The sequence below is a fragment of the Capricornis sumatraensis genome, chromosome 3 (assembly GCF_032405125.1).
Source record: "Capricornis sumatraensis isolate serow.1 chromosome 3, serow.2, whole genome shotgun sequence".
NCBI classification, from domain to species: Eukaryota; Metazoa; Chordata; class Mammalia; order Artiodactyla; family Bovidae; genus Capricornis; species Capricornis sumatraensis.
The window spans coordinates 120412932-120435551 of NC_091071.1; the positions used below are offsets into that span (position 1 = coordinate 120412932).

The 22620-nt window shown below is 39.6% G+C and overlaps 1 protein-coding gene across 2 annotated transcripts in view; it reads left to right on the plus strand.

Moving 5' to 3' along the window:
- Window positions 1–22620, plus strand: part of CNTNAP5 (contactin associated protein family member 5) — a 1075483-nt gene that overhangs the window by 69089 nt on the left and 983774 nt on the right. The window lies entirely within an intron of this gene.

Sequence of the window (22620 nt, forward strand, 5' to 3'; positions counted from 1 at the left end):
GAAAGAAAACTGACCTTTTCCTGTCCTGTGGCCACTGCTGAGTTTTCCAAATTTGCTGGCATATTGAGTGCAGCACTTTCACAGCATCATCTTTCAGGATTTGAAACAGCTCAACTGGAATTCCATCACCTCCACTAGCTTTGTTCGTAGTGATGCTTTCTAAGGCCCACTTGACTTCACATTCCAAGATATCTGGCTCTAGATTAGTGATCACATCATCATGATTATCTGGGTCGTGAAGATCTTTTTTGTACAGTTCTTCCATGTATTCTTGCCACCTCTTCTTACTATCTTCTGCTTCTGTTAGGTCCAAACCATTTCTGTCCTTTATCGAGCCCATCTTTGCATGAAAGGTTCCCTTGGTATCTCTAATTTTCTTGAAGAGATCTCTAGTCTTTCCCATTCTGTTCTTTTCCTCTATTTCTTTGCATTGATCGCTGAAGAGGGCTTTCTTATCTCTCCTTGCTATTCTTTGGAACTCTGCACTCAGATGCTTATATCTTTCCTTTTCTCCTTTGCTTTTCACTTCTTTTCTTTTCATAGCTATTTGTAAGGCCTCCCCAGACAGCCATTTTGCTTTTTTGCATTTCTTTTTCATGGGGATGATCTTGATCCCTGTCTCCTGTACAATGTCACGAACCTCACTCCATAGTTCATCAGGCACTCTATCTATCAGATCTAGACCCTTAAATCTATTTCTCACCTCCACTGTATGATCATAAGGGATTTGATTTAGGTCATACCTGAATGGTCTAGCGGTTTTCCCTACTTTCTTCAATTTCAGTCTGAATTTGGCAATAAGGAGTTCATGATCTGAGCCACAGTCAGCTCCCGGTCTTGTTTTTGTTGACTGTATAGAGCTTCTCCATTTTTGGCTGCAAAGAATATAATCAGTCTGATTTCGGTGTTGACCATCTGGTGATGTCCATGTGTAGAGTCTTCTCTTGTGTTGTTGGAAGAGGGTGTTTGCTAGGACCAATGTTTTCTCTTGGCAAAACTCTATTAGTCTTTGCCCTGCTTCATTCAGCATTCCAAGACCAAATTTGCCTCTTACTCCAGGTGTTTCTTGACTTCCTACTTTTGCATTCCAGTCCCACATAATGAAAAGGACATTTTTTGGGGTGTTAGTTCTAAAAGATCTTGCAGGTCTTCATAAAACCGTTCATCTTCAGTTTCTTCAGCATTACTGGTTGGGGCATAGACTTGGATTACTGTAATATTGAATGGTTTGCCTTGGAGACGAACAGAGATCATTCTGTTGTTTTTGAGACTGCACCCAAGCACTGCATTTCGGACTCTTTTGTTGACTGTGATGGCTACTCCATTTCTTCTAAGGGATTCCTGCCTGCAGTAGTAGATGTAACGGTCATCTGAGTTAAATTCACCCATTCCAGTCCATTTTAGTTCGGTGATTCCTAGATTGTCCATGTTCAACCTTGCCATCTCCTGTTTGACCACTTCCAACTTGCCTTGATTCATGGACCTATGCATGGACCTTGATTCCAGGTTCCTATGCAATATTGCTCTTTACAGCATCGGATCTTGCTTCTGTCACCAGTCACATCCCAGCTGGGTATTGTTTTTGCTTTGGCTCCATTCTTTCATTCTTTCTGGAGTTATTTCTCCACTGATCTCCAGTAGCATATTGGGCACCTAATGACCTGTGGAGTTCCTCTTTTGGTATCCTATAATTTTGCCTTTTCCTACTGTTCATGTGGTTCTCAAGGCAAGAATACTGAAGTGTCTTGCCATTCCCTTCTCCAGTGGACCACATTCTGTCAGGCCTCTCCACCATGACCGGCCCATCTTGGGTTGCCCTGTAGGCGTGGCTTGGTTTCATTGAGTTAGACACATTACACAGTGTTTTGTTTTGTTTTTTTTTTTAGCTGCAATTGTCAAACTTAATTTAGAAAATTCAAAAGTAGAAGGGAAGGCAATTGAATTGATATACATTTTGGTTTATGGTGTACTTTTTGCCTTCCTGATATTATAAGATTCTTTTTATTATTTTCTGTTTGTTACAGTGGTATGATTTAATCTTCTTTGAGGGTAGGTCTGCTGTTGACAAATTTTCTTAGTTTTCCCGTATGTTTTATTTCCTCTTCATTCTTAAAGGATATTTCTGCTGGATTAAAAATAGAAATTTGCATTTGATTTCTTAAAAATGAAAATAATAACATGCCACTTATTTCCTGGCCTCTGTGGTTTCTGATGAGAAAACTGCCATCACTCACATTGTTTTTCCTTTATGAATAAAGCGTTATTTTTTCTGGATGTTTTAAGAATTTTTGTCTTCAGTTTTCAGAAGTTTAATTATGATAGGTCTGGTATTAATTTCTTTGGCTTTTTTCTGTCTGTGATTTATCCAGCTTTTTAAATCTGTATATTTATGTCTCTTGTCCAATTTGGGATGTATTTATTCATTATTTCTTTGAATTTTTCTTGGCCCCATCCACTCTTTCCTCCTCTTATGGGACTCTGATGACACAAATGTTAAATGTTTTTTACAGATCTAAGTTACTGAAACTCATTTTATTTTTTTTGTTCATTTCCTTGATATTTTTCAAATAGAGTAACTTTCACTGTTCTAACTTTCAATTTTCTGATTTTTTTCTATTTCTTTTTGCTGTTGAGTCTTTCTACCTTTAATTTTTTATTATACTTTTCACTTGGTTCTTCCTATATCTTATGTTTTCTGCTGATGCCATTTCTCTGCTGAAGTTTTCTATTTTTTCATTTAAGTGTATTCATAATTGATCACTAGAATTTTTACCATACCTGCTTTTATTTTTTACTTTTTTTTTTAATTTTTGAAATGTATTTTATTGAATTATAGTTGATTTACAGTATTATGTTTCTCTGTACAACAAGTGCTTCAGTTATACAAATATATATTATTTTTTGTATTCTTTTCCATTATGGTTTATTATATGATACTGAAAATAGTTCCTTGTGCTATACAGTAGGACTTTGCTGTTTATCCATTCTATATATAATAACTTGCATCTGCTAATCCCAAATCCTCAATCCATCCCCCTCAATCCATCTTACCTCCTTCTTCCCCTTGGCAACCACAAGTCTGTTCTCTATGTCTGAAAATAAACTTTTTTTAAAATATATATAAATGTATTTATTTTAATTGGAGCTAATAACTTTACAATATTGTATTGGTTTTGCCATACAGCAACATGAATCCACCATGAGTGTACATGTGTTCCCCATCCTGAACTCCCCTCCCACCTCCTTCCCCATACCATCCCTCTGGGTCATCCCAGTGCACCAGCCCTGAGCATCCTGTATCATGCATCGAACCTGGACTGGTGATTTGTTTCACATATGATGTTATACATGTTTCAATGCCATTCTCCCAAATCATCCCACCTTTGCCCTCTCCCACAGAGTTCAAAAGGCTGTGCTATATACCTGCTTTTAAATCTTTGTTAGGTAACTCTAATATATCTCATCTTAGTGTTAGCATCCATTTATTATTTTTATTGTTTCAGTTTCGATTTAGTTTAAGATCTTCTTAGTTCTTGGTATGATGTGTGATTTTAAATTCAAACTTGGATGTGTATGTATTGTGTTATGAGACTCTGTATCTTAATTAAAGCTTCTGTTTTAACTGGCTGTTTTGGAAACACTGTTCTGGAAGTCAAATGGAGGAGGACTACCTCCTAAATGTCATGTGGATGCAGAAACCAAGGTCCCCTGCTCAGCTTCCACTGGCACCTGACTTGTGGACTCTTCATTAGTGCTGGACAGGTGTAAGAATTTTGGCTTCCCAGGTAGTCTCCAAGGAAGCCGTTTGAGCGGTGCTCCTTATTGTGGTCGAGTGGAAGCCCTGGAGCCCTACTTGGCATTCTTTGAAGTCACTCTAGTGCTTCATAGTTTCCTGACTGTAGCAGCGCAAGTTCTCCACTCAGCCTTCACACAGGTAGAAATGAGTCACAGTTTTTTTCTGTGATGTTTGTCTAGAGCAAAGCAATTTTAGGCTATATAATTTCTGGTTTACCAGGAATTTCTGGTCTTTGCCTGGAGAAAGCAGGCTTCTGTTGGGGTGTAATTTTGTCTATTCCCTTTGATATGTCTAGATTGTCAGCTTCAGCTCCATGCTTGATATGTCGGGCAAGAAGAAAACTCAAGGTACTTCCCACAGTGTCATTTCTCAGCTCCCAAGTTCCCTAACCAGCCTGCATTTTCTTTTCTAATGTTCAGAGTCTTCATGTGCTTGTTTCAAATATCATGTCTAAGATGTTTATTGTACTTAGTGGGAGAAATGGGAAAATGTATGTCACCTCCATCTCCCAGAAGCTAGAGACCAGCTTTTTTTTTTTTTTAAGTACAAGAAGAGAACACAAATATTTTGTTGGATTACTATGCACCATGTATTTGACTTGTGGTATCTCCCTTACGTTTCCCCTACTCTCCTAGTGTTTTCCCAGTTTTACCTATGAAGTATTCCGCTTTCAGAAAGCTTGAGAACCTTGCCTTAGGGCACACAGACGGAACACAAACTAACTGGAATTGGGGGCCCTCACGGGACTAACTTCCCAGCCTGTTTTACCCTCTATACTTGTGTCTTCCTACAATGTTCTCTGATATTTTCAGAGGAACAAAAGCTTTCCAAATCGTTTTAACAAATATCATTCTCAAGTCTCATAACAATTGTGTAAAGTCAATTAGAGGAAGAACTACTTTATTCAATAAAATGATAGATTTTGAGAATTAGCCCAAAGGGTAATTGGTTTCAAAATATGTCTCCTAGTTCAGAGCTTCTTGCTCCATGCTGTACCTTCTACAACTATAAAAGGGCAATGAATTAAACCATTTATTGGTATATTGAATAAAACTTAGAGAAGCATAGCTCTAATGAGATAACAGTATTTACAAGGGCATTGGATGTCTAAAATGCCCTGATTTCCCCATTAGCCCAGGCTTCCACGTCTATATGTGGACATCCTTCAAACCCTGGCCTCTGAGCTGTGAAGTATCCTCGGGGCTGTGAAGTATCCTCAGGGCTAACTTTGCACATGTGACATGACAGGCATCTCATACCACTATGGCTTCTCTGTAAGTCTGTCCTTCCCCTTGTGAGTGAGGGTGAGAAAGAACTAAAGATTTCATCTCTACAATCCTAGCACCTATTCTGTCAATTACATAGTAGAGCCTCAAGAAACAATATTGAGTGAATGCACGAATAAGGAAAAGAAAGTCTAATCTGCTCCCTCCCCCAAATTATCTTACATTTGTAAGAAGATATTTCCTGATTGAACTTCGCTTTATTTAGCAAAAACACGCTGCCTACATTGAGGAAGAATTCAGGATGATTATAAAATTACACAAATTATCCATCCCATTATGCTTTAATTTTTACCTGATCTTTTTCTAAAAATAATTACTTTTGATGAGAATATTTGTTTTCCTCTAATCAAATATGAGTAAGGAAATTTTCAAAGCACTAGCTGAGTGTAAGCTTTCTCATGGGATTTTATGGATTACTTTAGCTGGGGTTGAAGGAAAAGCCATTGATTTCACCTGTTATCTATGTGGCTTTAATCAATCAATATCACAATATATATATTAGTTGCTGTATGTTCAACACAATCCTAAAACATAATTTGACTCTAGAAGAAACATCTATGCCCCCTTCTCCTGTGTTATTCACATTGTAGTGTAGAATAATTGTAATGCCTGGATGCCTGGTCCCTTCCATTGTTATTCACATCGAAGAAATAATGAGTGAGGACTTCCCTGATGATCCAGTGGTTATTGCCTTCCAATGCAAAGGGTGCTAGTTTGACTGCTGAACAGGGAACTGAGAATCCACATGCCTTGCAGCCAAAACAAACAAACAAACAAACAACCACAGAATCAATATTGTAACAAATTCAATGAAAGCTTTAAAATATTTAAAAAAAAAAAAAACACACACACATTAAAATTAATAATGAGAAAACAATACCAAACTATGGAAAATAAATCCTGGGTGGAAAAGGGTATATTTTAGAAACACAGTGGTAACTTAAAAATAAGGAAATCCTGCGTTGATTGCCTACTATATGCTAGCCATTATACAAAACATATAGTGTCCCTCAAAATAAACCTTTCAAAATAGATATTATTAGTCTCCTTTTTATACATGAAAAATCTGACACTTGGAGGGACTGAATAATTCACTAAATGCTAAGCATTAACTGAAAGAGCTAGCATCCATATTGAGCTTTTAATCAAAATCTGTGCTCTGTAAAATACAAGTCCATTTTGCTGAGTATCCAGTAAGAATATAATAAATGATATGTGCTTTAAGAATTAAGGAAAGGAGAAAATGAGAAGGAAGTATATATGAAGATCATATATACACGGAGGTCTGTGATATGTAGGGTTTAGATGCAGGGTGAGGAGATGTGGGGCCTGGGTAGAGATGGAAAGAGATTCCTCGCACAGAGAAGAAAGGAACCATCTGATTAGGAGAGAGACATATGAGAAATAAATGAACCCTCCAAAGTGGGGCCATATAATGAGTGGTAAAGTGTAAGTTGGACTTGATGGGAGAAGAATTAGAAGAATATCAAAGACTTTTGAACAGATGAGTATAAAATGCATATGATTTAGAGATTAACCTTGCAGTTGGGCCGGAATGGATCAGAATAAAGATATACTTTCAGTGTAGGGAACCACTAGGGGCCAGGACAGTTTGTGCAGGTCTAGATGTAGATAAAAACAGGGGAAAGGGAGGAAAGGATACCAAGAGGGAGCACTCCCTAGATCTGGGCAACAGATTGAATGTGATGGAAGGAGAGGGATGCATTGCCTGTGTCAAACCCATGTGGTTGTTAGAGCATGAAAACGACATGGTGGAGAAAAAGCCTATGCTTGTGACCTCACCATACACTAATTTGTGGTCAAGGAATGTTAACCTGTTCCTTTATCAGTTCTTAGCCTTCCCAATCGGATTACAAGAGTCACCCACAGAGCTGCTAGGAAAATTAAAAGAAATACAATATTTAATGAACCTGGATCATAACAGTCTCTCAGCAACTATGTGTTTATATCCGTGGATAAATGGCAGTGACATTCAAAGGAAGAAAAAGCACTGTGGAGTGGAAAGAAGACGAATTAGAGTTGGGGATCCTGACAAGTGTCTGTGTAGGGATTCCATCCACATCTGGAAGAAGATGTGGACCATAAAGGCAGATCACAAGTCCCCAGTTCATGAAGTTAGATAACAACCTCTGTGACCTAAGGTGTTCAGGTTAAAACAGCACAGAGTGTCTGCAGATGGCTTCTGGGGAAAGCCCAAAGTAGGTCAAATACATATGACCTGATATTCCTGGGGAATATGGGGCCTTCTACTTTGTATATGTTTTATATATGACAGGTCCTTAGCTTCCATGCTGCCTTTGTGTCCGTCTGAGTTGGTATCCTTTTGAACTTACACAGATAATGTTCCTTACATCACTTCTGATGTCCTCTTCTGTTTTTACTATATTATGTTTTCTGAGCATCTCCTCTTATTTTATTTTAAAGCAAGATCTCTTTCTGGGCTTTATAACTCTCCTATCACTATGCTGGGTTACATTTATTATACCCATTACACAGGGGGGCAAACTAAGATATAGGAAAGTTAAGGGATTTATTTGGGTCAACATCCTACTAGAGTAAAGCTAGTCATGAACCTATGGGGAAACCTGAAGGCTTGAAGAGACTACAGCCATCAGCTCGTCCACGAGTGAACAAACCTTAGAATGGAACAGATAGTAAATATCTTAGGTTTTGTTCAGCTAGATACTGTCTCCATTGCCTATTCTCCCCCTCCTCCATCTCCTCATTCCTCCTCTTTAATAATTCTTTGAAAACTTGAAAATAACTATTAGCTTGCAGGTTGTACAGACCGGGCCATGAATCAAATTTGTCAACTTCGAACCAATTTAATTCTTTCACTTTCTAGATGAGGTGAGAAACAGATGGGTTTAGTGAGGGGCCCAGGGTGACCCAGCAGGAGAGTGATGGAGCTGTTTAGACCTCAGATTTCTTCACCAACATTTCCCTCCTCACCATAGCTCAAAATCTTGAACCATAGCCAATTGTAGAAATAGTTCTTTACCTACTTAAACTTCCAATAGGACCATTTGAGGGGCCATGGCTATGAGGGAACCAGGTTTTGTCTCTCGACCTCTGTGCTTGTTCTTGTCACTCACTTTTTAAAAAAATATCATTGGTCAATGCCTTAGTTCAACAGTGTTTGGGGTAATTTTTGTAAAATTACAAATAACCCACAATTATTGAATAAAAAAGCAATTGCATCATGCAAAGAATAAAAGAGGGAAGTGAGAATGCCAAGAAAAATGCTAGCAGGAGGTAGTAAGTTTTGACTTGGACTTCCACTTGACCAGCACAGAGAGCAATTCATCATTAGTCAGAAAAGCCAGCACTCAAAAGCTTAAAAGCTTAAGAAGGAATCAGTTGTTTGTTGCCACACATATTGTCCTAGTTTTTAGAACCAACAGGTATTTCCATAGGAGTGAAGAATGTTTTATGTGACAGTGACCCAGGCTGCCTTATCAAGTTGTATAGCATTGCAAGAATGTGGGGGTGGCTCAGATTCTGAGGAACCCCTCTTCTTTTGTCCCCAGATTTGAGAGTGGGAATTCTCATACTTTACAAGCATTTAAAATGCCTGATTTTCTAGACTTTTACCAGACATCAGTGTCAGACCTAACTTCAAGGACTGACAGTAGCCCTCTGACCTCTAGCCTCAGGGTAGATTTCCCCCTGGAGAGCTGACCTGTGCCTGCCCCATATTCTGTCTGGTCTAAAAACTCAATGAGCCAGACCTAGTCAGAGCAACTAGTAAAGTGGAGGAAGAAGGATGATAGAACCTGAGCCAAGCAAAGGTTTTCCATACCAAAACAATTCTTAATCAATGGCAGGGGCATCACCACTACTTACTATATATTTTCAATTAAGTTACCAAAGGCTCTGCACACAGTAGGTACTTAATGCTAGTGGATTTCTTGTCCACTCTGCTCTGACATCTGCCTCTTTTCAGTGTGACTGAAGGTTTCCAAAATTTGAAGCCAAAATGTATTGATGTTTTCACCTGTGTTTAGTTGGCTCTTCATCCTTTTGCCCACTGAGAAGATGATGGTGAGTATAATAATGATACTCAATGATACTGGATTTGAATGCACCGGATTCAAGATGCAAAACAGGAAACTTCTGGTCTCTTCCTCTTTGGAGTTTCCACCCTGACATGCATATAGTTTCCTCTTCTTTCCCAGGCCTGCCTCCTCCACAGGAAAGTTGAACCTGTTTCTTCTCTTTTAGGTTTTTCTCAATCTCAGTGCATGCATGGTCCCCTGTCCTAACCCTTGGCACTAACCGTTCAACAGTCTCTCTGCCCTCCAATTATTCATTCTGCAGGGATTGCCTTTCTATTTCACCTACTCCATCTCAGAATTATAGTCTTTACTTTCTCTTTTTGTATATTTCCAGCTTTCCCTAAAAGCTTCACCTCAAGTTATGCTGTAGAAATAGGTTGAGAATGATTATGGAGAGCAGTCATTCCTTCAGTGGCTCTTTAGTGTGCATGTTTGGGGTTCTGTGACTAAAGTGGAAAACAAGACAAGAATTACAGATCCTCATGTAGTAATAGCAGGGAGCACAATCTGTTGACAGATTTTTAAGCCTGTGCATTTAATTATCCACCCTATCAAGGTTGTGAAATAATGGGGATTAGACTTTCATTTACTGTTTCAACAACCTGCACTCACTTCTCTGGGTCATCAGCATCCCTTTGTTCTCATTAAACATCTGGTCTTCCAACAGCCTTTCGTTATATTTCAGGAATATTTGCAGTAACTTTATCTCCCCTCACAGAATGAAAAGCATCCTTTCTTGCTGACATAATCTGTATCAGCAAAGGGGAAGAGGATTAAGGAAAGGAGATCTTTCAGTATAGCACACACAGCTTATGGTAAGAGGCTGGATTTTACCAGGTCTTCTTCATCTTGTTCACATTCTTTGATTTCATAATTATTATCACCAAATCATTTATGGACCGGACCATGGCCTGTGAAACTAGGCAAGCGTGTGTTAGAATCTTGTTTTGATATCTTACTATGTGGTTTTGGAAGGTTCTTTGACCTTTTTCATCCTCTGTGTTCTTACCAGGGAAATGGAAAATAAGTAGAACTAGCTGAGAGTTTGTGGTGAGGAATAGTAAATATATGTGAAGCCTTTAGTTGAAACTAGCATGTAACTAATATTGAATAAATGGTGCCTGTTATAATTACTCCCTGTAGATTTTTGACTTGCATTTTGAGGCCTGATGATTATCTAAGCATCAGAAACTCTGTCCTGATTTGGGACCAGATGAATGCTTGATGGCTCTCTATAAATGCCTGAATATGAATGATTAGACACTAGACATTTCAGGTTAGTATAGAAGATGACAGGATCTTTTTCTTTTAGGAGGAATGTGCAGCCATAGTCACATTAAGAATTAAATCACATTTGACATTGTAAAGGCAAAGCGCAACAAAGCCACCATAGATATTTCATCTTGCAGATATCTAGTTTGAACTTATTTTAATATTTTTTCTAATCTCCAGACCCTGATAGAAGATAGAGAAAATAGCTCCTGGAGTATAGTCTACAATAATAACAGCATTCCATTGGAGTGTCAGCTTGATGGGGGTGAAAACAAAGATGCCTATTTCAACTCAACATTATCTTGCATGATTTGTATTACTGATATCACATCTGCAGTGTTCGAAAGCAAGCTTGGGAATTTGCAGACACTACTAAATTATGGGAAATAACCAATAATGAGACCCACTGCTTTCCGATGGAAGAGGAATTTGCTCATTTGGACACCTCAGTTTAATAGAGAGCTAAATGGATGGTAAATAGAGTTTGGTGAGATAAAGGTTGAATAGTGTGTTTTGAAACACAGACTAAAGAGAAGGAATCCCTGATGAACTGGAAGTGCTTTAGCATAATGACTCAGAGAAGATTGGTGAGTTATGAGAGATGATGATCTAAATGTATTAATAAAAACTCAAATCATTTTTCTTTGCAGAGAAGGACAGAAGTGTTCACCAGAAGGGACTAATAGTTTCCAGGAATCAGCATTTCAGAAAGAGCAGGGACTTTTAGAATCAGACCCACATAAATCTAGTTTCTGCTCAGTCCTTTTCTAAAGTTATATGATTTGAAGCAATTCTATTAATATAGCTAAACCCTGTGTCCTTCATCTGAAAATAGGAATAAGTCATATCTGCCCTGACTGCTCATATGATCTTGTCTGTTGAGCACTATAAGGATACATGAGCTGGGCGGTGGAGATTGGCCACACTGGATACATCATAGATTTGTAGATGTATTATAATAATATTCTTGAAGATGACCCCAAAGCTTTCTTTTTCTTTTAATCAATATATTGCAAAATACTTCCAGTATATAGAAGCAAAGTATCCTGAAAATTGGCATTTATTTTTCCTAAATGGCCCAGAGTACCATCAAAACTGAAGAGGGCCCTGAAACTTGCATGGTTAGAGGTACACAGAGTTCCAGGGACACGAGAGGTGGCCAGGAGGAACTAGTTTGTGGGTGAGATGTGAAACAGCTCTGATGGTGATTTCTGTAGGATTGACATTGCCCATGGATAAGATGGCAGCATCACCGAGCATCAGCGTGAGTCTGTGGGAATATGACAGAGTAAATTAACCCTTTGAGGGTAACAATCAACTAGGGTGGAAATTGTCCTCCTCCTTTGAAACAGAATCCCTCACTGTAACTGTCCATTGACTTACCTGGCTCTTTCTCTGTCCTGGAAGCACCTTGTAATTTTTTAAAATAATTAATCCTCTATTTCACTTTTTTAAAATTATGGGCTTCACTCCACTGCATGTGGGACCTTAGTGCCCTAACCAGGGATTCAATCCATGTCCCCTGCGTTGGAAGGTAGAATCTCAACCACTGGATCACTAGCGAAGTACGTGAGGGCAAATATTAATGCTCCTATTTCCACAGGAAAGTATCCAAATGTATTACGTCCTTGATACCTTGTTTCTGAATGAGTCATGCATGAATCTCTCTTCTGCTGCCTTCCATTGAAAACAATGACATCATTTTTAAGGTTATTTGTTTTAGCTTGTCTTTTTAAAAAAATTCATGTGTATGCTTCTTTCTTCTCTATTTTAGTTTTTGTCAGTCAATATTTATTGAATGCACAGTGAATGACAGTCATTGTGGTAAACACTTTTAAGTCTTTATTTAACTTTTGAAACAACCATGTGAGATCAACAATGTCAGCTCCATTTTCTAGATAAAGAAAATGAGGCTCAGATAGGAAAATAGTAAGTGCCTAAGGTTGCCCGATGAGCAGATATGAGAACAGAGATTCAAAGCTAAATCCACCAGTCTCCAGAAATCTCTTAAACTCTAGTCTTTAGGATCCTTGGCAGTGATACCCTGGACATTCTACCCCATCCACCTCTCAAAGATTATTCTGATATTTTCCTATTTTCATTGACATGCACAAGTTTGAAGTCTTTGTAGATTGCTTTATTCTATTCTATTATACAATTCCCCCAAATAATTCCAGTATCCTTGCCCTAGGAATATGTCAACTTTCATTAATTTTCTTGCATTCTCATTTGTGTTTAGAGAAGTAGCCTACTTAGTTGGACTTGATTTTGCCCCATTTTATATCTACCCATCTAAACACATTTCTGTGGGCTATATGTGAGCTCTGCTAAAAGAACTACAAGGAAATCCCTTTGTGCAATAGGCATGCAGGAAAAAATTGAGTTTGAGTCCATCATTATCACACATAAAAATTCCAACAGCTTCCTTTTTCGCTAGTAAAATCAATTCTGTTGCTAGTGAGTTAATATCTGTTCTTATGGGAATTTAGACACCCATTTCCAGGTATATCCCTTTTATACTCCCTGACAGAAACTCTCTTGTAAAGCCCTCACTGTCTCCCTGATTATCCTTAGCTCTTCAAGGATAGGAAGCAGGTCTTACTTATTCCAGTGAACTAGTTGGTGAAACGTATTCACTAGTCTGGTCAAATTGTTTTCCTCTGTGTTCCCAACTAAGCCAAATCTTTTCATTTATCTATATAATTTCTCTGAGTGTACTGTCATTACACTTATCTGCCATCCAAACATGACTCATTTCTAATAATAACTAGAATTGGGATGTTCCTTTAGAGCATATGAAGCATGCTCACGTATGCTATTTCATCAAATTCTCACATTATCCCAGTGAGAAAAATACTTTAAATACCCTTAGTTTACAGAGAACACAATGCACTGGTTAGGTGACTTGTCAGGGAATGCCAAACCAATGAAGGGTCTTGCTGGGGTTCTGACAGAGATATTCTGATGCTAGAGTCTACTTTTTTTTTTTCTCTCCTTCTATTTTTTATTTATTTATTTTTTTTTATTTACTTTACAATACTGTATTGGTTTTGCCATACTTGTTGCTTCACTGTGGTTCCATCACCACCAGGAAGCCTTTGTTTTCTGACCATCCTCTCCTCTCAACTTCTACATCCTTCGATGACAAAGAAAGGTGTTCTCTTTAGTCCGCCATCACCATTGGAATATGCATGCATGCATGCTCAGGCACTCAGCTGTGTCCAACTCTTTGCGACCCATGGACTATAGCCCATCAGGTTCCTCTGTCCATGGGATCTTCCTGACAAGAATGTTGGAGTCATTACAGTATGAATAAGCAAATAAACAAGGTAATCAGTATGCAAGCCATGTAAACACAGATTAAAACCAAATCTAAAAAATACATATATTTTAGATTATTTTCCATTATAGGCTATCACAAGACACTGAGCTTCTGTGCTATAGAGTGCATCCATTTGTTTAGCTATTGGGTTCAGTTCAGTTCAGTCACTCAGTCGTGTCCGACTCTTTGCGACCCCATGAATCGCAGCACGCCAGGCCTCCCTGTCCATCACCATCTCCCGGAGTTCACTCAGACTCATGTCCATCGAATCCACGATGCCATCCAGCCATCTCATCCTCGGTCGTCCCCTTCTTCTCCTGCCCCCAATCCCTCCCAGCATCAGAGTCTTTTCCAATGAGTCAACTCTTCGCATGAGGTGGCCAAAGTACTGGAGCTTCACCTTTAACATCAGTCCTTCCAAAGAAATCCCAGGGTTGATCTCCTTCAGAATGGACTGGTTGGATCTCCTTGCAGTCCAAGGGACCCTCAAGAGTCTTCTCCAACACCACAGTTCAAAAGCATCAATTCTTCGGCACTCAGCCTTCTTCACAGTCCAACTCTCATATCCATACATGACCACAGGAAAAACCATAGCCTTGACTAGACGGACCTTAGTCGGCAAAGTAATGTCTCTGCTTTTGAATATACTATCTAGGTTGGTCATAACTTTCCTTCCAAGGAGTAAGCGTCTTTTAATTTCATGGCTGCAGTCACCATCTGCAGTGATTTTGGAGCCCAAAAAATAAAGTCTGACACTGTTTCCACTGTTTCCCCATCTATTTCCCATGAAGTGATGGGACCGGATGCCATGATCTTCGTTTTCTGAATGTTGAGCTTTAAGCCAACTTTTTCGCTCTCCTCTTTCACTTTCATCAAAAGGCTTTGTAGCTCCTCTTCACTTTTTGTCATAAGGGTGGTGTCATCTGCATATCTGAGGTTATTGATATTTCTCCCGGCAATCTGGATTCCAGCTTGTGTTTCTTCCAGTCCAGTGTTTCTCATGATGTACTCTGCATATAAGTTAAATAAGCAGGGTGACGATATACAGCCTTGACATACACCTTTTCCTATTTGGAGCCAGTCTGTTGCTCCATGTCCAGTTCTGTTGCTTCCTGACCTGCATACAGATTTCTCAAGAGGCAGGTTAGGTGGTCTAGTATTCCCATCTCTTTCAGAATTTTCCACAGTTTCTTGTGATCCACACAGTCAAAGGCTTTGGCATAGTCAATAAAGCAGAAATAGATGTTTTTCTGGAACTCTCTTGCTTTTTCCATGATCCAGCGGATGTTAGCAATTTGATCTCTGGTTCCTTTGCCTTTTCTAAAACCAGCTTGAACGTCAGGGAGTTCACGGTTCATGTATTGCTGAAGCCTGGCTTGGAGAATTTTGAGCCTTACTTTACTAGCATGTGAGATGAGTGCAATTGTGCGGTAGTTTGAGCATTCTTTGGCATTGCCTTTCTTTGGAATTGGAATGAAAACTGGCCTTTTCCAGTCCTGTGGCCACTGCTGAGTTTTCCAAATGTGCTGGCAGATTGAGTGCAGCACTTTCACAGCATCATCTTTCAGGATTTGAAAGAGCTCAACTGGAATTCCATCACCTCCACTAGCTTTGTTCGTAGTGATGCTTTCTAAGGCCCACTTGACTTCACATTCCAAGATGTCTGGTTCTAGATTAGTGATCACATCATCATGATTATCTGGGTTGTGAAGATCTTTTTTATACAGTTCTTCCATGTATTCTTGCCACCTCTTCTTAATATCTTCTGCTTCTGTTAGGTCCAGACTATTTCTGTCCTTTATCGAGCCCATTTTAGCCAACCCAATATTTCATATATAGTGGTGTGTATATGTTAATCCCAACCTCTTAATTTATCTCTTTCCCCCTTCCCTTTGATAACCATAAGTTTTCTATGCCTGTGAGTCTATTTCTGTTTTATAAATACATTTGTTGTATCCTTTTTTTTTATTCCAAATATAAGTGATATCACATAATATTTGTCTTTCTCTTTCTGACTTACCTCGCTTACTATGATCATCTCTAGGTCCATTGATGGCACTGCAAATGGCATTATTTCTCTTTATGGTTGAATAATATACTGCTCACATTTTAATCAAGCCCCCTTTAGAGACATTCTGGCAGCACCAGAGCCTGCTTTGCCTCACTGTACTTAGCATGTGACAGTAGCGCTTAACACACAGTGCTTTGTGCTGAAGATCTAGTGGGTCATGGTTTTCTCTGTGCTCTACTTGAGGAACTGTACAGAGTACTTCTGAGGCACATATCTCAGGATGGAATAGCAGGGGGCGGGGAGGGGCGAATTCACACAATTTAGAGAATTAACAGAAGTCAAATGTACTTACTACTTCCTATATGCTGGAGATGGTTTTAATGATATTATGTATATCAATTCATTCCATCATCAAAGCAATGCCGAGAGTGATATACAATTGTTATCCTCATTTTACAGTTGAAGAACTGAAGGACAAGCAAAAATGTCCAGAGGCAAAGCTAGAAAGTGTTCGATTTGGGATATATATCTGGACAACCTTACCACAGAGTCTGTGCCTTATGTAACTATCTGTGTCAGCATAGGATAGTTAGAGCTGGGGTGTGGAGAGGGCAGACTGGCAAGACGTAGGCCTGAGGAATGGTTTACAGCTTTAGATAAACTGACTTTATTCCTCTGAGAAAGTCAAGAAAGGGTGTAAATTGTCAACAGCTCTGTTTAACGGAGATCACATGGATGAGGGATCAAGCTTGTGTTGGCAACATCAGTTGTCAGTCTGAGGATGCTCTGAGCCGATTGCCCCATTTAAGAGCAGTCATAATAATACCATCTACTATTTACTGACTAATCCCCCCTGACTTTCATTGTCTCCCTATTATCCGTGAATACATTCCAAGGTCCCTCATGTAGCCCCAAAGAAACCAACAATTTAGATCTTCCTTATCTGTTCAGATTTATCTCCCACCACATCTCTCCTCACACTTTAAGTTCTGATCATATCAATGGGTTTATTGCTCCCTGTACACTCTTCATTTTGAGGGCTTTACTTAATGTTCTTTAAATGCCCTTCACATTCTTAGTGCCTGAACAATTCTTTCAGCCTCAATTAACTGTACTCTAACATAAGAAGACTCCTTTCAGCCCAAAGTTTAGGGGAGATGTCTCTCTTCTGGGACACCAAGTCTGGATATTTACACATTAGAATGACCACTTTGATTTGTGTATCTATCATTCACCCAGTTTCAATTCCCTTAAGGGTAAACTCTGCCATATTTACTTTTGTGTCCAGGAATCTAGCATGGCAGCTGACACATGCTAAGTGTCAAAAAGCTAACTGAATTATGTATCAAACCTTGATATAGGACTTTGAATCCAGCTCTGATTTCAATATAGCATCATGAGTTCGATGTTACCTAGTGTAGATTACGGAAGAAACTTACAGAAAACTTAAGTGCAGAGAAATAAAATACGTTATGAAAATTTGCATAGAATAAGCAATAAGTATAATAAGTAAGGGGTAGATTTAGGAAGGATTCAAACCTAGCACTATTCAGAGTCTGGCATCTGTTCCTAGGTCTGTACATTGTGCCACACTGACTTCCTCCCCGTAAGTGAGATGACAGTTGAAATTTGGGAAATTGAGCTGAAGAATCAAGAATCATGAGACTCAATGGAGTGGAAAAACGGAATAAGAGGGCAGCTTTTGAAATGCCTTAGGCATTTCCTTTTTATTTACATTTACATTTAAAGTCACTCAGTCACATCCAGCTCTTTGCAACCTCATGGACTATACAGTCCATGGAATTTTCCAGGCCAGAATACTGGAGGTGGTAGCCTTTCCCTTCTTCAGGGGATCTTCCCCACCCAGTGATAGAACCCAGGTCTCCCTCATTGTAGGCAGATTCTTTACCAGCTGAGCCATAACGGAAGCCCCGGATTACTGGGGTGGGTAGCCTATCCCTTCTCCAGGGGATCTTCCCGATCCAGGAATCAAACTGGGGTCTCCTGCATTGCAGAGGGGATTCTTTACCAACTGAGCTATCAGGGAAGCCAAAAATCTGACACTTGCAGTTTGCTTCCTCCTGCCGCTTAAGACAGAGATAAAATATGTCTGACACTTGTGCCTATTTCCTCTACTTGGAGACCGCTAGCCTTCCTATCGGTTATCTTCTCATTCGCCTGTTTTCTTTTAGGAGAATTATGTTGCCTAGGGAAAGGGAAGTCATCCCTAAATTGGTGGTGCAACATGTTGTCCTAACCCTCATACTGAGTCTTTGATCCAGGGGCCCCAAGGAGTAGTTGGAGAAAGCTGCCACAGTAGCAGGAGTTTGAGCAACCATTTGTGACTTAAAAGTCTTCATGCAGCTGAAAGCAAATCCAGTCACATGGTTACAGCAAACAGAAAAAAGGAACAATCAGCAAAGTTAAAAGTCACATTATGTCCACAGTTAGGGTACAAAGTGTTGCACCAATCCATTTAGGATTGTTAGATGTCATCAGATTAAGAAGAGGCTTCACATATGATTGTTGTCACAGGTGTTTCCAGCCTTGGAGAAAGAAAGTCCTTTCCTTGAAGTGGAGATGCCCACCATGGGAAGCCTTCCACTGATGAAGAGGGGAGTGCTCCACGGACCCAGCAGTTAGACCGATTGTGGAGTGCAGTGTAGGAGTGAGCCCAGGACAGGAAGGCATTGTCTTGAGGATCAAAAGGCAGACTCAGGATTTTTGGACTCAGAAGAAGTAGGCTCACATAGATTATCAGGCCCATCCAGATCAAGTTCAAGGGAAGTTGTGATGCTCATTGTGCTTGCAGGAGTCCACAGGGTATGAAGAAGCACTGTGGGAAGAGTCCATTTATTAAGAGTCCTTCTTATTACACGTGCTTTAACTAGGAAGGGGCAGGACACATAGAACTTGGCCAAACTTAGATCACACGTTTCAGGAGATAAGCAAGTCCTGGGATGAATCACAGTAATAATGTTGCCCATGACAATGCAAATAATCCTAGCTAACATTTTTTATCACATACTACAATACGTTGATGGTTTTAACTGCTTTATGCATATAGTATTCCTTTTTCCTTTCAAAAGCAAGTACTAACCCCATTTACTAAATGAGAAAACAAGAAAAATCAAGTGCCTTGCTCAGATTTACATATACTGAGTGAAAGAACCATACTCCAAACTCAAACAACTCTCTGACATCAGATCTCACACTTTTAACAAGAATTCTACACTACCCATCTGGTGTTGTCCTCCAACGTGGTGCTGATTCCCAGGTAGGTCAACCTGAAAGAACAAAACTGAAAAGAAACAAAAGAGGGACTTTCCTGGTAGACCAGTGGCTAAGACTGTGCTCCAAATGCAGGGGTCCCAGGTTCAATCTCTGGTCAGGGAAGTAGATCCCACACACCACAACTAAAGATTCCACATGCTGCAACAAAGACCAAAGCTTATGTATGCCCCAACTATGATCCAGCACAGTTGAAGAAATTCATAAAAGTAAATATTAAAAACAAAAGAAGCAAAAGAATCTCAAGCAAGGATGGGCAAGGGCTGTACAAGCACACAAGATATAATGTATGTGAGGTGGATGAGGAATATAGGGCAGCCTCCTTCTGCTCCGGTGCAAGTGCTAAAGAGAAATACAGACAAGGCATTTATTGGTTATAGAATAGATTCCAAAGTTGAACTTGAAAGTTTATTTAATCAATGATTCACTCGCTCCAGGTTTAATAAACCCATAGACCAGAATGTCGGGAAACTATGCAAATACATGCCTGATGTTTAGACAAAGACAGAAACAGCAGATAAATATTATCAACACAGACAGCTTAAATGGCCACCGCAAGTTAATCATTTGTTTCAGGCCTTTTTCCAGACAGAATTAGGCTGATTTTATTAGACATGTGCTCTTTGTAACAGGGGCAGTATTTCTGTCTCAAACCAACTATAGCTTTGCTATACCTTATCTCTCTAAAGAGCTAATGGGGTACCTACGTAGAATCACTGACAGGCCTCTGCCACCAACAGAAATGAATGCTTACAAGTCTTCTAGGGCCTACTGCCAACATTAAGGACATCCATGATCTTCCCCCACACTGAACTTCTAAACACCAAGGCTTCTAAATCTTCTCCATCACCACCTAAAATAAGATTAGATATCAAGGAAGCAAAATGCATTGAATTTTTAAAAAGAGGGACCTTGAAGTTCTCTTTTGCAGATATTAAAAGCAAGGCCAAAGGCATTCATTCAAGTCCCTTGGGCCACTTTTCAAAGAAATAAAAAAAAATTAAGTAAACTGTTATGTGAAACAAATGAAGAAACTACCAGGGAAAATTGCAGAATAATAAAATAAAGACATCCTCAGGGCATAATTATATCCTGGACTCAGGCTGATTTTGCAGATGAAAGGAGCACAGGCCAAGAAGCTATGTGACTAGGGTCTTCATCCCAGCTCTGTCCATTCATTGGCTCTGGGGTCATGCCTTGGGCAAGGCACTCAATCATTTAAGGATTCAGTTCCTATTCTGCTGCAGAGAGAATTCACAGATGGTCCCAAAGTAGTGACAAAGCTATGCATTCTGTCTGTCTTTTTCTTTACTCTCATACCATTCATTGAAATGGGAGTTAAACCTCAACGTCCAGTTCCAAGAAAGAATTTTAGATATCATTTTCTAGAGATTCTGCCTTTTTTAGTATCTAGTATGCTGGATCATCGAAAAAACAAGAGAGTTCCAGAAAAACATCTATTTCCGCTTTATTGACTATACCAAAGCCTTTGACTGTGTGGATCACAATAAGCTGTGGAAAATTCTGAAAGGGACGGGAATACCAGACCACCTGACCTGCCTCTTGAGAATCCTGTATGCAGGTCAGGAAGCAACAGTTAGAACTGGATATGGAACAACAGACTGGTTCCAAATAGGAAAAGGAGTACGTCAAGGCTGTATATTGTTACCTTGCTTTTTTAACTTATATGCAGAGTACATCATGAGAAATGCTGGGCTGGAAGAAGCACAAGCTGGAATCAAGATTGCTGGGAGAAATATCAATAACGTCAGATATGCAGATGAAACCACCCTTATGGCAGGAAGTGAAGAGGAACTAAAGCCGCTTGATGAAAGTGAAAGAGGAGAGTGAAAAAGTTGGCTTAAAGCTCAACATTCAGAAAACGAAGATCATGGCATCTGGTCCCATCACTTCATGGCAAATAGATGGGGAAACAGTGTCAGACTTTATTTTTGGGGGCTCCAAAATCACTGCAGATGGTGATTGCAGCCATGAAATTAAAAGATGCTTACTTATGACCAATCTAGACAGCATATTAAAAAGCAGAGGCATTACTTTGCCAACAAAGGTCTGTCTAGTCAAAGTTATGGTTTTTCCAGTGGTCATGTATGGATGTGAGAGTTGGACTGTGAAGAAAACTGAGCGCCAAAGAATTGATGCTTTTGAACTGTGGTGTTGGAGAAGACTCTTTAGAGTCCCTTGGACTGCAAGGAGGTCTAACCAGTCCATCCTAAATGAAATCAGTCCTGGGTGTTCATTGGAAGGACTGATGTTAAAGGTGAAACTCCAGTACTTTGGCCACCTCATGAGAAGAGTTGACTCATTGGAAAAGACTCTGATGCTGGGAGGGATTGGGGGCAGGAGGAGAAGGGGATGACAGAGGATGAGATGGCTGGATGCTATCACTGACTTGATGGTCATGAGTTTGAGTGAACTCTGGGAGTTAGTGATGGACAGGGAGGCCTGGCGTATGTGATTCATGGGGTCGCAGAGAGTCGGACATGACTGAGCGACTGAACTGAACTGATTTACTGTTTAGCACAGGAATTATTTTACTATGTTGTTGTTGTCTTCTGTTGTTATTTAACTTATCAGAGGTAGAATCAATTGATTTTCTGGCTTTTATGCTAATTCCAGCTTTGCCTCATCATGATCAGATAGTATTGCTTGCATTATTTTATTTTGGAGAATATATTCATACACTCTTTGTCATCAGTCATTTAGAAGTTTCTATGGATCATCTCAAGTATCTATCATCACAGTTATTAGGCTACAGAGGTTAAAATAGATAGATCTACTTTTAAGTCTACTTTAAAAATTGCATTACTTAAATCATTTATTTGGGCTTCCCAGGTGGTGCTAGTGGTAAAGAACCTGCCTGCCAATGCAGGAGACATAAGAGACACGAGTTCAATCCCTGGGTCGTAAAGATGCCCTGGAAGAAGGCATGGCAACCCACTCCAGTATTCTTAGCTGGAGAATCCCATAGACAGAGGAGTCTAGCTGGCTACAGTCCATGGGGTCACTGAGTCAGATAGGACTGACTCACACACACATAAGTCATCTATATACTTTTTTCTTTTTTTGACCACTTGATTTTTCATGGAATAAAAGAGGAGAATTATAGTCTATTATTAATTTGTTTCTGTGTATTTTTCCATACCCTCTCCTATATATATATATCTATATATATATATATATATATCTTCTTGTTTGGGTCAGAAAGTCAGAAGTGTCCTCACTAACCAGCTCTCTTCAAGCACCAGTACAGCGGACAGTGGGAACTTTCAGACACCTCTGAGAAGTCAAGCATGTTCAGCCACCGCTGAAGCAGGTCACCACCATGGAAACCTAGGGAAGGAGGAACACTGCTTCATGGGACAGGATCCCATGCTTCAAGCTGCCTGTCCTGGCTCCTTCTATCCCATGCAGGGACTGACCTGGATAGCCTGACCTGACTCAGCTGACTGTTAAAAGGAGTTCACTGAGAAAGAAATCTGTATCCCCTCTGTGGGTTCATAGCTGGCCTCTGTAGATGAGCTGGGACCACTGAGAGTTATTGG